This window comes from Rhyacophila brunnea, unplaced genomic scaffold (assembly GCF_057557595.1).
Source record: "Rhyacophila brunnea isolate RB1 unplaced genomic scaffold, BYU_Rbru_1.0 scaffold_41, whole genome shotgun sequence".
In the NCBI taxonomy this organism is placed as follows: domain Eukaryota; kingdom Metazoa; phylum Arthropoda; class Insecta; order Trichoptera; family Rhyacophilidae; genus Rhyacophila; species Rhyacophila brunnea.
In genome coordinates, this window is record NW_028233078.1 from 2,887,102 (window position 1) to 2,901,264 (window position 14,163).

The window sequence follows — 14,163 nt, forward strand, 5'->3', positions numbered from 1 at the left end:
CATATACATCATGATTTTATATTTATTTTTCAATAATATTAAATCAGTAATATGTGATCACATGTATACGTACTTTCGGGTATATCTTCTTTCATTGCATCCTATTTTCAAAAATTACCTAAGAAAAAAACACGTTTTATTCAATTAAATAATATAGAAAATTTTTATCCTGTGATACAGCCATTTGGGCTTTATTTTTTAAAAACTATATAAACTAAAAGAGGGGTAAACTAGTTTTAGACATAACATGGAGTAAACATCAAGAGATAAAAAAAATATGGATTCATATTACCCATTTTCACGCAATAGATTATAATAAAAAACATATATATAAATAAAAATTTCGATAACGAGATTTAGAAAAATAGATCAGGATTAATACACCCCCCTTAGATTGCACCGTTCAAAGAAATATTATCTTAGAGTTCCATGGAGTTTACTTCAACGAAATTTAAATTTATTAAAATGTATATGAATGTTGGGTGTGTTATATTTAAATTACTGTGCCGAATTCCAATCGCATATATACATATGTTTTGTCCTACAAAATAGTACAATTATTAAATATTCACGGAATTTTATTTTTATTTTTGAACTATTTTAAGGTGGTAAAAATCAAATTAATTCATATAAAATAGATATTGTAATTCATTTTCTGGGTAGACCATCGACTAATATTCCAATTTTTATGGTTTAGGGTTAACTTAATTTTATTTATGGGTTAATTTGGTTATTGTAATTTTCTATTTTCTATTCGAGCATAAAGTGATTGATTTACCGTGAACATACCATATTCAAACTATTGGAATTATACTCTCCCCTTACATCTTCCTTGATATCTCTCCTCTTTTCCAAACCTATTGGCTCTAATGTTTGCCTCAATCCTATAGTTTAAATGCATGCCTCGATTCGGTTGGTGACCTCATGTTCTTTCTGGTATTTTTTATCATATTGTGTTACCAGTCCATCACATGTTATGCCATATGGTACAATGTTGTCAAAATATGTTAAAAAATATATTTCAATATAATTAATGTTCACCTACCTTTGCAGGTAAATTATTTAATTTTTAAAAAATTCTATCATCATTCGGAAAAAGAGGCATGTAATGAATGCCAAAATTATTTGATTTGAATTTTATAATCGAATATTATGGCATCTAGACGTTTTATAATAAATCAATAGCTTAATCCACATAAGTATATATTAACAATCTAGTCTAAGTCAAAATTGGTAATATATAATCATTTACAGATATAGTTCATTAATTTCAATATTATTGTTCGTATCACAAATGAAAATCAAGAAGACAAAGACTTTATTTTGTGATACAAAAAATCAGATATATATTTTATGGAGGTTTTTGATGCTTATTTGTAAAATGTGTTTGATTCTGTATTGTTGATGCTAATTTAAAGATTTTATTATGGTTAATCTTCTTTCGTCTATGATATTTAAAAATAAAATTTCCAACTGTTCTGGTTTCTTAGAGTGTTAAATAATTTAATGTATATTCTATAATATTTTATATTTGCCAGATAGCCGACTTTAAATTTATTTTATTATGTCATTATAACCATTGAAATATTGAAAGAGTATTTTGGCTTTTTTCAGCCCCTATGGCTCAGTTCGGTTAGAGCGTGGTACTTATAATCTGAGCTCCAGTTATACTCAAGTAAGATATGCTAAGGTCGTGGGTTCAACTCCCACTAGGGGCATTATTTTAAAATAAATAAATTATTTCGTTTAATCACGGAAAAACTTGAAATAAAAAGAATTGTACCAAACTTTGATATTTCTTTTAATATTTTAGAAAAAAAGATAAAATAATCGTTCCGTCAAATATGAGTTCTGTAAAATTTTTTCTTCTGATATGGTTGAACCGTTTCTGTAATCCTGGAAAAGAATTTTTTTGTGGAGCATTGATGTGAATGAATATTGTATCTAAAAATACATATAAAAAATTTATCGGCTCTACAAATCTTAATTTTATCATTAAAATTGCAATTTTGTGATTGAAATTCCAATCGAATTTACTTTATTTATTTATGTTTTACTTCCATTACTTTTTAGGAAGTTCGCTTTATATACATAGGAACTATTGCTTAACTGCTGCGTCTCTCTGTGGGACTCCTCCAGCACTTCTTTTCACCCGTAATCACCATGGATTGGGTCCTTTCTCATAGACGGTATTCATTTTGAGGAGGGAATGAGATTCTGTCTACTGTTCATCACTACAAGTTACAAGCTACAACCACACTCTACACTTACCTATATCCTCGCTGAACGGTGTGGGATTTTTTTCAATACTGAAGGCACAGTTCAACGGCTTACACAGCAACCTCCTTTTTCTCATGGCTTGTCAGAGCTTTATGGTTTATCTTTTATGGTTCACTGGCCGCCCCCTTGGGTATTTTTATTTAGAGTAAATTCGTTTCGGAAATTAGTGGGGTGGGTGGAAATGGAACCCGCGACCCTTTGACTAGGGATCAGACTTGTAAACCACTTAACCATACCACCCTTGTGATTGAAACATTTGATTTTTATTTAAGGGCTATATTTATAGTCGTAATTTTAGTTTTTGTTCTCAGGCACAGCTTGCTTGATTCTCTGTACACACAGCGTATTTATACTTTCGGCTATCTTCTCCTCTCCAAAGTCTTCTTCAATACCCCTCCTTCTTTCGAGACCTATTAATTCAAGGGTTTTTCTCAATCCCAATGTTTGAATATATGCCTCAACCTGGTTGGTGACATCTAGTTCCTTCAGGTACCTTCTATGACTTGTGATTGAAAAATTAATATTTAATATTAATTAATACGATGGTATAAAATATAGTGTTTTGGGCCAATACATTTTTTTACTTAAAAAAGAAATTCAAAAATCTCTAAATTTAATAAAATAATTATAACGTAACTTGAAGCCAGTAATAATTTTACAGCAGAACTCATTTGAATTCATGACTCTTAATAAATATTTTTATATTATTTCCATTGAGAGCCACAATATAAATATAGTTGAATTTATATAAAAGCCAAATCTTTTTAATGAATTGTAAATGATATGCTGAAAATATATATTAGAGAATAAAAAGTGTATTGTGCAAATAAGGCATCGCTTAATTATTAAATCGAGTGCAAGAATGTATTTTTCAAAAGTACAAATAAATAAACCATGGCATTCACAAAATTCGGTATTTTATTCCACATTAAAATAGTTGAAATGCAAAATATGTTTTAGACTTACAAATAAAATATTTTAATAATATTAATTTTTTTTAATTTAGCATGTCCTACAATCATACACCAATATTTTCATGTCATTACCTTGTTCGCAATTTTACTAAAAAAGCAGTAAACTAGTCTATTAAAATATATATGTAACTAGATAAGCTGTACAAGCATATATTTTTCCATGATATGTTTTATGGCTTTAAAACTGCCATAAATTTGTTTTAGTATAAATATTGGTCCTTTATAGAATAATTAGATAAATAACGCATATTAGATCGCCTAAAAAAAGGCCTTTGCTCATAATAAAGATGCGTAAAAAACATATTCACAATTTTTCATAATTACGTATTGTCTAATCTACCTCGAAACTGCCTTTAATATATAATATTCTTTATAAAACAAGGCTAAGCCGTGATAAGTTTACTAAGCATCTAAATGAAAAAGTTAAAATAAAATAAAAATATATATAAATGTCCGTAAATTCAAAATAATTGAAAATTGGGACTTTTATACGATAAAAATACAAAATAGAGGCACACAATAAATTAGGGATATAAAGATACTATTCCATGAACCTATTATATAAATATACCAAAATTATTAATTTCAAATGCCGGGAATATCCCTCGGATTCGATTATCGCATATACACACATTATAGTTATTAAAAAGTAGAACTGCCCTTTAATAATCTGCATTTTTAAGACTATAAAAAAATAAAACATATTTCACATAAAAATTTTACTGCTTACACAACCATTAATTAAAGATTTTATATATAAATTGATTAAGTTACAACGATTCAACCTATTAAAATGAATTCACTACCCCAAAAAAAAGTCGAATTTTTTAAGTAATTAGAAGAAAAAACGAAAATTTGTCTATTACCTTTTGCTGAAATGTGAAACTGTTACATGCATATAAGTTATGGGGTTTCGAACGCAACCAAGTTTACCAATGACTTTAAAAGCTACAAAAGATAGTTATGATGGCTATAACTATAAGTGTATGAATTGCACCACGAATGGATATAAAATTAGCTTCTATTAGAAAAAATACATGGTTTAGTAATTTTAAATTGTTAAAATATCTGTTCTTCTATATAAAGGCCTCTATTCAGAAAGAACATATGCGAAGGTGTTGGCATGAATCAAAGATTCGCAAGCAGAATAATAAAGGAGATTAAGAAATTAAAAGCAAAACTTCGTAGTTTTGATATAGTGAGAATGATGTAGCCTGGATACATCATTTAAACTGGTAAATAATACTTAACTACGTGGTATAGTCTCATCGAGGAAGGGACCGATAGATCAGACTTGGGTCTTGACTATTGCAGACACAAGTGAATCACTAGAAAAGTATTTGCTACTGTTGTTTCGAATAGAACTAAAGCAACTCTAATAAATGTCATTAAGAGAGTGGTTCTCGAGGATTCAGTAATTTATACGGATGGGTGGAAAGCTATAATGATATTTTATTACTGGTAAACAAACATCTGAGGATTCCATGTAAGTATAATTTTGTTAATCCTAATTCTTTCTTCCATGCTAAAATTATTGAGTTGTACAACAACAAGCCAAATTAGTGCATTAAAAAAAGGCTAAGGTGTAAGAAAGAAGCTTAGAAACACATTAATTAGAAAATTTATGTTTTTTAATCATAATAAAGGTTGGTATATTAAGTTTTACCTGAATAAAAAATTCAAAATCTAAAATTCAACTCTTATGCATATATATGTATTATTTCAACTTTAATGCTATATTCCTATATTTTTTACGAAATATTCATTGTTTTTGTATATTTACTTTATCTAAATTTAATCGACCAGGGCTTTCTTTTGTCACTTTACGTGGTAATTTGCCGATTTATCCAACTTTTTTGTTCTTCTTGATGTATTATATGGGTGAAAATAACCGACCCAAATTTTAAAATTTCATGATTTATTAAGTTTAATCAACAATAAAAATATTAAAATATGTTTAATGGTTTATAGGATTTATCAAAAAGACAAAATTCACAGTATATTATGACACAGTGTTTTGTCTCTGGTTCAAAATGACACATGTAAAAAAGAATAAAGAATCAAAAGATCTTCATTGTAACATGCATTAATGATACAGGTCCAAATTTGATTCCCTAGGACAAAATGCACAAATATTGCATATTAGTTAAAAAGCACAAACGAATATTAATTTTTATTATGTGTAGGTTATTACCAGATATAATAAGAAAAAGAATAAATTATAGTTTTCAATTTTTAGTAAAAAAAAGAAAAACAAATTTATTAGAAGTTAATTATTCAAGCCTTTATAATCTTAAATACCATTTGATATTTATTTCAAAGAAAATAATAACATAGTGACGAAAAATCAAAATGATTAAATTTACACTGAATTGTCAATTCATAAATATTCCTTAAACAAAAACGAATAATTATTACAAGCGGAGGCTTATAAGTTGGTCCATATACTGAATATATTTATTAGCTTTTCAATGCATTGTTTCTTTGTTCAAAACGCTTTAATACTAAATTTTATACAATAATTAATCTCACGTCAAAAAATAACTAAATAAAAAGTGCGCTATTATAAATACTCTCCAATATATATGTATAACTTCATTCAAAAATTAATTCATGCATCTATTTTAAATTTTGTTAAGATTCGGGGTTTTAGTAAAGATCACATTAAAATTTTATTCTTAATGAAAAGTATTTAAAAAAAATTGAACAGCACAATGTTTTACAGCAGTCTTAAATATGATAAATTTAACTTAAATTATTTTTTATAAATTAAGCTCTATATGATCCTCTGTCAGCATTAAATAATCAAAAAATCTTGGTATTATTTACACCCCGTGAATTTAGAATTTGAACATGGGAAATTATTAATGTAAAAAAAAGTTTCATCATTTAATAAAATATAAAACAACACTTAAATATACCTGGGAAATATTCAAAGCGCAATTATATAACCCATTCTTGATAGTCGAAAACAGAGAATACATCTACAAGAAAAATAGACTCTAAATTTCAAATTTCTATTTGTAATCTTCTATTTTTATTTCATATCGCTTCGAAATATATTTATCGTCGTTTAGATATATTATAAACTTTACCATATTTACATTTTATTTTTGTGCAAGTTTACAATTTCTTTTGATAAATTATAGATAGTAATAGCAAATATTTGAATTTCGTCGAATGATAAGGGCCTTATAAAAGATAAATGTTATCTATTTATATACTAGCAGACATTATTTTAAATGAATAATCTATAAATAAACACGAATTCCTCTTTTATTATGAGAAATATACACAAGATAGTATATTTAAGCAAAAAATATAAAAATTAAATTTAATGTAGAGTAGAGTATAATCTTTTTTTTATGTTTTTTGCAGTTGAACTTAAAAAAATATTTTATCGGAATTATTCCTGAATTAGCAAGTTTAGCAGAATTTTTTTGATGAATCTAAAACAAAAAAAATAAAACATTTCGTTCTTTAGAGTTAAGCTGAAATATTGAAGTGAATATATATGAGTGGTAAATATATATAACCTTTTATTTATGGCACAATTTCGATACTGAACTTTTAGATTTTCATTTCAAGCATAGCGTGACAGATTTCCAGCGGATTATCAGATCCATAACAAGCCTATATAGTCTTATGTCTGCATCCTCTATATGCATTATTTAAAAAACCTATGAGTTCATGATTTTCCTCAATTCTATAGTTTAAATATATGCCTCGATTTTCAATGTGAGTTCGAGTTCTTTCAGGTATCTTCAATGATATCGTGTACCACTTCTTCCCATTTATGACATATGGTATAATATTTATATTAAAATTCAGATGCTAGCAGGCCATGTTTTCTTATTTTACATTTTGACCATGTTTATATTGTCTATATTATTAAACACATTTTTATAAAGGTGATACATTTTTTTCTTTTTGTCATATACGCATATATATGGCCTGTAATTAGAAATTTGAATTCCCGTCTTAATTCTCGTATCTATTTTTATCAAAGCACATTAACTTTTCATAATCTCTTGTACTGAGTATCTGCAAATTTTCTTTGTTTAGATAAAACTTTATTTATTTGCTATGATGAAGTGAAGGCATCTGAATATCTCATTTTGAAACCTCGTTTAATCATGGCTGAGGTCTTTTGCATGTATCCAACCGTTGTAAAAAATATATCATAGTGAGCGCAAGTGGTGTACATATTATATGGTTTTTTATATGTAATGATATTTTTTGTATATTAATATACAAATTACATAAAAAAATCATTTAATCAATTTCTTTTTGCGAATCTATCGTATTTTATGATATTATGTTCGTCCAGGTGATTTAAATGGCAAAATAAAGATTTAAAATGCATAAACAATTCATTAAATTATATTTTTTTCGATATTGGGTCTGCTTTTTTTTAAGAACTCAATAATCAAATATATTTGCATCATTTATAAATCTCAATCTCCCGCGTGTATAAGTGAACCATAAGCATCTGTTACATTAAAGCTGTAATGCACAATACGAATCACTATTGATACTGAAAATTTCATGCATTCAAAAATATAATTAAATATGGATTATGAAACATATTCAAATTTAAAAGTAAACCGTTTAGTTTGTATTAACTTTTTGTAGGCATTTTTTGATAATTTTTGAGGATGTTAATTAAGCAAGAAAAAAGTGGCGCTAAGAAAATTATAAAATGTTGTATTTTTATACTTTTTTTTACATTAAAATTAATTGTTCTTATTAGAGGTTTTTTAAGTCACTATAAAATTCTTTAAATGCAATTTATTATGATTATGTGAAATAAGAATTATAGTTTATTTGGTATATGATGTGTATTAAAGGAAGATTCACTTATAAAATTGGACCTCACTAACCAGTTCATCGCTTTAGGATCACATCCTGTTTACACCCGTAATGCCTTTGTCACATATAAAAGCGTTCAGGAATTCGTTCAAGTTGTTTCAGCACAAAAAAAGTATACTTTTATAACCGAGTGTTATTTTTTACATTATATAAACATACTAGTTTTTACTGTATTTTTTCAGCTTTAAATATATTACCTGTTTGATATTTTAAAATAGTCCTTGTTCAGAAAATCAGACAATTTAGTATTTAAGTTGGAAAATCTAGTCCAAAAATTACACCGTACAATCATATTCGATAAAGATAGAACAATAAACTAAAATATTTATGTACAATTATATTTTTAAAATAATTCGTCATTAAGTTTGTGGTATAGATCAATAAAAGTAATGGATATAGTGTCTATTACTCCCCATAATTTAATTTTATTTCAATAAAACCTTATAAGATTTTGCGGTCAATTATAGATAATTTTTCTGGTTGAAAAAATCAAAAAACATTATTAATAGAGGTTTTATTCTTGTCAAAAATCCGACGCATAATCATACAGAAAATATAATCCTTCTTAATATAATAAATATTATGGTATTTTGTGAAAATCAATTAGTAGATGATGAAACATGATTTAAATCTTAGAAAGAAATTGTAAAGCATAGATTGTTGTTCAAAATCACAAGATTAGATTGCAAACACTTAAAGTCATTTGCATTTTTTTATACGAAAAATCCGGCTGAACTGAAAAGATAGAGTATTGTTACAGAATAAATTTTAATGTATTTTATTAAGGCTCAAAAAATGCAAGAAACACAAAGTTTTAATTTTAAGAACTTGATAAATAATAAATCCCCAGAATCGTTCATTCGCAGTATAGAATTACTTTTGATATAAGGATAGGCTATTGATAAACATACAAGATGTTTTTATCGTATGTCACAATGGATTTTATCACGAGAACGATAACAACATTCTAAGAATGATTTTAAATAAAATTGATAATTAATATATAAAAATAATATTTCGTTTTTTAGAGGGAAATCGTCTTTTTTAATTTATAAGTAATTTATTAGATGTACATGTCATTTAAGAAATGTTTTCGGGCTTAAAGAAAAATAGATCCGAATATAATCGATCAAAAATAGATTCAATCCATGCACAGTATTGAATGAATGTAAGATTTACAATGCTATTTTGTCAGATATTCTCTGATTTTTGGATTTCCATATGATTTTTGCGTCAAATAACAAATATTTAATTGTATTTTAGAATGTTTTATGAGAATAAATATTAAGCGGAATTGAAACCAGAAAAAATAACTTACTTCTACAATTTTTTCATGATATTTAAATCTTTCATAGGGGGCGGGTTTTGCTTTCAATAAAAAAAATGAATGGTTTTTTAATATGCTCTACTTTGTGGAGAGAATATTCATACTTAAAATACCATTATACTCTATTTATTACATAAATAAGCCTTTTTTATATAGAAAATCATTTTGTGATAAAATTATCCGAAAAATCGTAAAAATTGGATTTATGCTATGTTTTTAATGGTCTGAAATTTCCCCTACTACATATAAAATATATTTGCAACTCATATCCCCTCTAAAATAACGGATTTTAAAAAAAATTAAAAGGTTTCGAAGCGATCTATTGATATTATACATTACCTATTTAAAAATTAATATGATTCTTATTGCAGCTACAAAACATATCATTAATTTAATGAAACATCGTAATCTAATAATTTTATATTTAAAATATTTATTACTATTAAATACGTATATATCTCACAGCCCAATAGAAAATGAAAAAACTGATTCTGAATAACCTTTTAAAACTAATGGATAGGATGTCAATATGGCACGAGTTTTTATTGATATAGGCAAAGAAAATAATTATTTTAAGAAAATGTGTTCAACGGGTAAGATAATTCGAAAATACTTTCATAATGCCAAGGAAAATAATGAATAGGCAATTTTAAATATAATCAAAAAATGCAGATATTATTTTTTGAGGATAAGGTTTTCTTAGAGCTCTCAAGAGCATCTGATATAAAGTTGGAATGCATATTTTTAACACCAGCTTTTAATGATAAGAATACTAAACCGAAAACAAGCATTTAACCAATATTATCCTAATTAGTCCCAAAAAAGCTGGTAAGCAGGTGTAACATTAAAAAGTTCAAGATAAACATTCAATTGAGTACGGGAATCACCAAGTTTTAGCTAGACAGATAAAAATTTGTCTTAATTGAAGCACAAAGAAACTTCAAATCTGATTAAATTGTATAATTGAAGGATTCAAATACTTGCACAATTTAGTTTATTACTTTTTTAGGTACCACAGCGCTGCACCTCAGTTGCAATATTAACGTGATATTCAATCTTTGTTTTCGAAGCATTAAATGTAATTTATGGGACCGGTGTGGTTATATAAACTTGTAAATGACATTTAAATAAACATAAAAACCACTGGGATTACAAAGTTGAATGTTTAGGGTATTTCATATCGTGGAAAGCACGCAGGAAAGAGTTTTGAAATATTTTGTAGTTAAAAAAAGAGACGGCAAGTCCTTGAAAGTTTGAATAAAAGATATATTATATATTTGAACTAGGCTTATATGAGTCAAAATACACGACTTGTTACAACATTATAGTGTATCGAAAATTTGATCATTTATGAATTCATTAACAGATACACAAATCAATACTACTGGAAAAGGCTAGTCTGAATCAAAGCCGCGATACCACAAAGATACCTTTAAAGCGTAGGATGGATTTTCGTCATAGTTTAAATAATTTAGAGTATACAGGATGTTGATCCATGTTCATTTTTTACTAAACATTTCAAATCGTTGTTATGATTATAATTTAATATATATTTTTTTTAAGTGATTCAAACTATAAAGCTATTTAGCAGAAATATTAGATTTTATGCCAAACTCTGGTCTTTTGTCTGTTTATGAACTAGCAACAGTGGAGAGGACAACAAACAGGGACCTTGATTACTATAATTTATAATGGATTTTTAAAATTACAATAAATAAGAAATGTTTTTGATATCAAGCCTTTTTTTTGCTGTTAATCATTCTTTATGACAACAAAAATCGGTTTTATTTACATTGGTGTGATGGTGTTCAAATAGATAAATAAAAGCGGGATTTATTTAAAACGGCAAGTAATCATAAAGTTTTAAAATAGCTTTAAATTTTTTTTGCGGCAAAAATATTTCAACATATTACCAACTACCGATCTTTTTTTAAGAGATTATAAGTAAAATTTTTTGGTATTTAGATCTTTTGATACTTAAAATGAATTTTACTGATAAGATTGTGATTATTTAGAAATAAGCAATTTAAATGCACATCTTATATTCCGTTATTTAAGATATGTGGATTTAAATAATTGAAAAGTAACTATGATCAAAATGATTCTAGTTTTAACTCTCTAGTGAAAAAACAGAGGCACCTGAATAATTAATAAACTCTTATACAAAAAAAAGACAAACGAACATATTTTTTAAAAAAAAAGCAAGATTTCATTTACATCCATAAAATGGTTACCAATCAATTTTGAGAATGATAAATAAATCAAAAATTTAAAGATAGAGAAATAGTTTTTACACCAGAAATTTATTTTAATTATTTTTTAAAATCGTATTTTATTGTTGTAAATTCTAAAAGAATCTTGAAAAGCAGTATTCACTTTAACTATATTTTTTTGAAAGACAAATTCTACGTCATGAATAATATTCAATATCTTTCAAGCTATATGAAAATTCATATCATTTCTCGATACTTTACACTCGTTTGAATTTTGAAAAACGCAACAGTTATAATTAGTTAGGACTATATTTATACGTACTAAAATCCCGAATATAACGGTCCTTCAGAAAAAACAACATGAATTTTCATTTTTGCTTTTAAATCCCATGCAAAATGGGCGACATTTTTAAGTGCATTTACTGGAATACAGGTCATCAAATACGGATAAAACTAATATCAGTGAGATCTTCACTGGAATTGGTCTTTTTTGAGTTGTAAATTATTTTGGATTTCTTGTAACACATCATTTTTACGATGTTTATAATTTTTAAATTAAAAATCAAATCAATTTTTTTGATTTTTTTATCATTTTGGGTTTTTTGAAATTGACATCTATAGATGTGCTTTTATAGCAATAGATGATATACGGCTTTTTACGTACGTATTTTGTGCCATAAAAGGTTTGAAAGCAACAAAAAAGAAACCACCACGTTTTTTTCGAAAATACGTATGATAACCTCTGTAAGATATTCGTTTATGTTTTTATACTCAATATAGTACAGCTGAAATTCCATTTTTTTAAAATATACTCTAAAGAAATAAGCGTATAAATTTTTAAAAAATTGAATTGAGATTGCTAAAATAAGCATAGAGATAAACAAAAATATTTCTTAAAGTCATTATTATGGAGTTTCTTTGGTTATCTGAAAACCACAATGATATGTTTTCCAATAAAAATACGGTCGATATGTATAAATACCCCAAGATTCGTTTCTTATTTTACTTTTATAGAACAGATTTCATGATTATCGGTGTAATTTATCGGAAAATTTATAATTTTTGCATCCCAATAAAATAAAATCGAAATAATGAAACGAAAGCAAATTTTTTTAATAATATTAACCTTTATTGCTACAACAATAAATTGCTCTAAGCATATCTACACTTTTGATCATGATAAAAACCACGATATAATATATGAGGTAAGTATGTTAAAACAAATTTATGAGCTCATCATGCGATATAACGATGCTAAGATAATTGAAAAGGTTATTGCTGTTAAACGTAATATAAAAGCAAAATTGAATGAAAACCAAGGGGCAATAGACTTTGTTAATCCAGGACTTCAAAGCAATACCTTAGTCTTAACAGAAAACGGGCCCATGCAAGAATCATTTAAAAAAAAAATTATAGCCGATACTTCAGCTGATGTCAAATCAAAAGAAAGAGATAAGAATTTATTTTTTCTGACAGAAGAAGAAATTTTAAAAATAAAATACGAGCTAGAAACGGATTTATCAGTTTCTAAGAAAAATACAGATGAGATGTTAGGATTTTTAGCGCAAAATATATATGCACTGGAAGAAAAATATTTTATTTTTAGTAAGTATCGAAAAATTCTCACACTAAAAATGGGAAATTCGATCTTGAAACTAAAAAAAGAGTATAAAGATAAAAATAACCAAAACGTAACTGACATAATAAATATTATTTCTGATATTTACGTTAAGCCTAGTTCCGATATGGATGAAAGTACATGGGATTTACATGCGAAAAACCTTTATAAACAAACGTTGTCCATTAGAAAAATTCGATTTCAAATACATAGAAAATCGCTTTTTCTTAATTGGATCATAAGCTATGCCGACAAATATAGTTTGAAGAATATTAATAATATTGATTTTCCTTTCAGCGAAGATGAAGTTAAGAAAAAAAATTGTGATCCAAGAAATGTCAATATAATCAAGAAGTGCCACGATGTGATTTCTTGCTTTATCATTCCAAACGATGCAAATCAGATTTTCTATTTTATCTTGACGATTCCAACTCTTACTTCAGAAATTTTTAAACAATCATACGAAACAGAATTTTATAGAAGTTCTGGTCTAATTGATGAAACTAAAATTTATGATTATTATTATTACAGCCTTTGGTTTAAAAATAAAAATGCAGATTCATTGAAACAAATAAATAATGGAATGATTACTTTATCTGAAAATCTATATAAACCCTTCGATATACTGATCAATCATATAGAACGAAATCTCGAAGTAATTTCAAACTCAGTTAAAAACAACAAATATTATTTGGAAAGCATGAATTCATACGAGATAGCTGTGGATTTCATTAAAGCTCTAAGAGTATCGCATAAAATTCTAAAAAACTGCAGTAAAACAATTCAAAAAAGTCTTGATCCTTTAATAAGTATTGTATCGGACTATAAAAAAGATTTATCTTTTCCTTACTTCCTAAAAAATACACCAAATATTGTAAT

General features: G+C 26.4%; 1 non-coding gene across 1 annotated transcript; it reads left to right on the top strand.

Moving 5' to 3' along the window:
* The first annotated feature begins 1,613 nt into the window (after nucleotides 1-1,613).
* On the top strand, nucleotides 1,614-1,718 carry TRNAI-UAU (transfer RNA isoleucine (anticodon UAU)). Its single transcript has 2 exons — nucleotides 1,614-1,652; nucleotides 1,683-1,718. It is a non-coding gene; the product is annotated as a tRNA-Ile (tRNA).
* Nucleotides 1,719-14,163: the final 12,445 nt, after the last annotated feature.